Source organism: Octopus bimaculoides, chromosome 22 (assembly GCF_001194135.2).
Source record: "Octopus bimaculoides isolate UCB-OBI-ISO-001 chromosome 22, ASM119413v2, whole genome shotgun sequence".
In the NCBI taxonomy this organism is placed as follows: Eukaryota; Metazoa; Mollusca; class Cephalopoda; order Octopoda; family Octopodidae; genus Octopus; species Octopus bimaculoides.
The window spans coordinates 6593844-6598835 of record NC_069002.1 but is presented as its reverse complement, the minus strand read 5'-3'; positions in this window follow the sequence as shown (position 1 = coordinate 6598835).

Here is a 4992-nt window from a genome sequence, read left to right as displayed (position 1 = left end):
TGTGTGTGTGTGTGTGTGTGTGTGTGTGTGTGTGTGTGTGTGTGTGTGTGTGTGTGTGTGTGTGTGTGTAAATTGAATTTAACTTACAATAGTGTCTTATAAAGCTAGATTTATATCTTAAATTTGCAGAAGAATTTTTCGCGTGGAGCAGTATAGCTTAAAGGTAAAGCACTTGACGCGTAATCACAGGAATGTGAGTTTGAGTCTCATGGCTGGCCGCTGGCAGATTTTTCTGCAAAATATGGATAGTTTTTGCTGTATTATTAGCATTATTCTGCGTTTGAGAATAAAATTATTTCCTTATCTGTATTCGTCTAATTTTTTTATTATTATTTACACACATCTATACAAGTTACTTTTCAGTTTCTAAATACCTAATCATATTTTTTTCTTTATTTAAAAAAATTACCATAATATGTATATTTCATATTAATTCATAGGGACTTAATTATTCCATTGAATACTTCGCACTTTTCAAAATTAATTGGAAGAAAGACAGCGGGTTTCCACAGAAATATGCTAAAAGAAAAAAATTCAGACGTTAAAGTGAACTTGCCTGATCAGTTGGCTGTTATCGTTGCTATGTCGAGTAATCGATATGAAGGCACTTTCATTGGCACGAATCTTCAATTGTCAGAACGAGTAAAATTGATTTAGGACCGTGACAAACCTGAAACAGATGACAGCAACTTATCGACGAAATAAATAATGGCGACAAAAGTACTGTTGATTAACGAACTAATTGATTGAGTAAAGGATTGGTGAAGCAGTTATTAAGTTAAATGGTTAATTGATTAACTAGTTGACTAATAAAAGAAGCTAAATATAGCCATTGTCCATGTTTGTTTGCAAGCAAACCACAAGTATACAGACACACTTATATATATCTAAGCCGTTTAGTTCGTCTACTGCCTATGCGATTACTCCTGCTCCATATCTAAGGAGTGAAACCGCCTAGATGTTGATAGTTTCAATCTTATTCTATCCGTTTAATTTCGACTTAAGGATCAGTCTCAGTCTGCACAAGTACTCCACCTAAAGTTTTTCTGTCATTTCTTTCTCCTTCAATTTATCCATTTCCAATATCCCCAAGAACTTTTAGCCCGTCTGTTCTATCTCCTTCGTAACCTCCCACGACAGTATTGCTAGTCCGTCCACTATTACTATTATTATTATTATTATTATTATTATTATTATTATTATTATTATTATTATTATTATTATCATTATTACTATTATTATTATTATTATTATTATTATTATTATTATTATTATTGTTGTTGTTGATGTTATTATTATTACATGCTGAGAGGAATGAGGAGAGAAAACGGATGGAGAGAGGAAAAATTGGAGGGGGAAAATGTGTCTGAATTAATGGCTGCACACCGTTTATACAATTAGGTACACAGGTGACTATACAGATTATATAGATAAAGCGAATATGATTCAATATATAATTGCTTAAAGTCGTGAGGAAAAAATCAATACCCATAGATATAAAAGTTTCTTAATTACCCTTCAATGATCACTGACATGAAAGAATCCACTCTAAGACTATTCTTGCATTCAGCGACTCAGAGAATCAGTGATAAGTTAAGCCGTTCCACAATTTCAATGGCAGCCAGGTCATTCACATCTCTATAATTCACCGAGCACTAAAGCTCTGAGGTTTTGTTTTACGACTTTCATTGATGTGCGCAAGCGCACAGATAAAGAGATAGACAAACAGATAGATTTTCAAGCGATGGTGGAGGGTGCGACAAACACAGACACACAAACATATACACACATACATACATTCACACAAACACACACACACACGCACACATATATATATATACATATATATATATATACATACACACATTTGTGACCGGCTTCTTTTAGTTTCCATCTACCAAATCCATTCGCAAGGAGTTGGCCAGCCAAGGTCCTACACAGTGTGACTGAACCCGGAAACATGTGATTGTAAAGCAACACTTTAGTTAGATAGACAGACAGATAGATAGATAGATAGATAGATAGATAGATAGATAGAGAGAGAGAGAGAGAGAGAGAGAGAGAGAGAGAGAGAGAGAGAAAGATAGATAGATAGATAGATAGATAGATAGATAGATAGATAGATAGATAGATAGATATCGACATCATTAGCAAAAACCAAAATTTCAAATATACTACAATATAATGCTTGGATTTACAAAATAAATAAATAAATAAAACAAATAGACAAATAAAATATGATACATTAAAACCAAAACACCACCAGCGAAAAACAAGTACTTAATCGCGAGGGTACGAAACCTCATTTGCATAAATCATTTCGCACTCAACGACACCGTACATTGCACTTCATACAACCTTGAAGTTTCCCTCCAAAATTCCCTTCAAGTTGAAATTTCCTCGTCTTTATCACCGCATCAACGGAGATGACATTTTTTTTTGTCTTTTTTTATATTTCTTTGTAAATTTCTTATTGAAATTTTTTTTAATGTTTATTTTCTTCTTTTATGAGTTTTTCATCTTTTATCTTTATTGTTACGTTTATTTCTTCTATTTCTTGTTTTTTTTTCGTTATTTGGTTGTTTTTTTTCTTATTTTCTTTCTTTGTTGTTGCGTTTGTTTTATTTTATTCTTACGCTGTTGTTCTTGCCGTTGTTTTCGTTGTTGTTGTTGTTGTTGTTGTTGTTGTTGTTGTTGGAAGCGAAGGAACAAATTCGACAAGTGTTTTATGATTTCATCAGTGAAAAGGTATATAAAGCAAGCATCATCATCGACAACAGCCAAAACAATAATTAGAAATATAAATTTCATTAGTGGATGATGATCACGATGATGATGACGATGATGATGATGATGATGATGATGATAATGACATCAACATCCTCATCATCATCATCATCATCATCATCATAACCATCTTCACCATCGTCATTATCATCGTCATCATCATCATTAATTGCAATAGCAACAGACGCAAATGTTTAATTCATTAGTGGAAGAATATAAATAACAACAACAACAACAACAGCAGCAGCAGCAGCAACAGTAACAATTCCATCAATAACATCGACGTCTGAGTAAAAGCAACATCCAAAAATCTACGAGTATTAATACATTTATGGAAGAATATGAACAACGCGGGCAACATTGTCCTCATCATCATCATCCTCATCATCATCATCATCATCATCATCATTATCGTCATCATCATCAACATCATCATTATCATCATCATCATCATCATCATCATCATCATCATCATCGTCATCATCACCATCATCATCACTATCATCATTATCGTTGCCACCAACAACAGCAGCAACAATAATAGCTACAAATGTTTCATTCGTACAAAACATCAACTATATATATATGTGTGTGTGCGTGTGTGTGTGTGTGCGTGTGTGTGTGTGTGTGTGTGTGTGTGTGTGTGTGTGTGTGTGGTGTGTTTTTGCATTGCATGTTTTTTTTTATTTCTTATTTCTGAGTCGTCCAAGAACTTGCTGTCAAGAATCCACAGACACGGAATCAATTTATTTACATTCAGTCGTTGAATCATTATCAGCAGCATCACCATCACCATCATCATCATCCTCGGCACCATCATCATCAACATCACCACCACCACCACCACATCATCATCATCATCGTCCTCATCACTTCGTCACCATTATCATCATCATCATCACTCCACCACCATCATCGCTAGCCCTACTTGCCCCATCCACCCACCCCCACCCCTTTAGATAAATCTAATCTAATCTTTCTAATTGATAGTTATTCGAGTGAATTAATTTACTTATCAGCGTGTGTGTACGCGTTGAATGTAGCCAAGAGCTGGCAATGTCGTTACAACGTCGGATGGAATACAGTACGATATTTGTGCCGGCTGTCTGCTTTCGAAGTTCAAATGCCACCGAGGTCAGTTATTCATCTCATCTATTTGGGGTTGATAATTAAAGTCCTAGTTCAGGGTGGAATTGATAGAACCGCGGACGAGATGTCAGATTGCGGTCTTTTTTCCCGGCTCTTTACGCCAAGAGTTCAGATACCAACGAGGTCAACAATGTATCTCATCTCGTCGGAGTTGATAATTAAAGTATCCGTCCAGGGTAGAATGAATTGATAGAAATACGGACAGAGTATCTTGCTTCATGGTGGGGATGAGGTAGAGTCGAGAGACTCTATACAGTATTTCTTCCAGCCCCTTACGTTTTGATTTCAAAAACCAAAAACATCGACAAAATATTTCATCTGTTCAAAGCCGATAACTGAAGTCCGGAGTAAAGGAGATAGATAGAACCTTGGGCGAAATGTATTCTTTCATGTCAGTGATTGTGGAGGCACAATGGCCCAGTGGTTAGGGCAGCGGACTCGCGGTCATAGGATCGTGGTTTCGATTCCCAGACTGGGCGTTGTGAGTGTTTATTGAGCCAAGATTTTCTTGTTTGCGAAAATGGTTACGCTGGCATAATCCTGATCATAAATTGGGAGAATATTTTCACGTGGATTAAGAACCCTATTAATTTATAACGGGAAAATGGCGTCATAAAATAGTCGGCCTAAACTTTACAACCTAACAATGATGTGATTCAGTTCCAGAAGCTTTGAATCTGCGGACCATTGTTTTGTTTTATCCGTTCCAGAAGCAAATATTCTCTTTGGCGTTTTATCCAGAATTGACGTTTTCAACAAGGAACTTTCTTCTACAATTTTAGTTAATTTCGGCACAAATTCCGCAACAGTTTTCTTCTCACATGATCCCCTTTTGTTATACAATTTCATACTCTGTAGAAAGTTTTCCAAACATTCTTCTCTGCGCGAAAAGAAATTCTTTCAGTTTCCGTCAACCAAATCCGAGGCTATAGTAGAAGGCACTTGCCCAAGGTTCCACGCAGTGGGACTGAACCCAGAACCATGGCAAGTTACTTACCATACAACCACTCCTGCACCTAATAATATAATATATATTATATATATATATATATATAT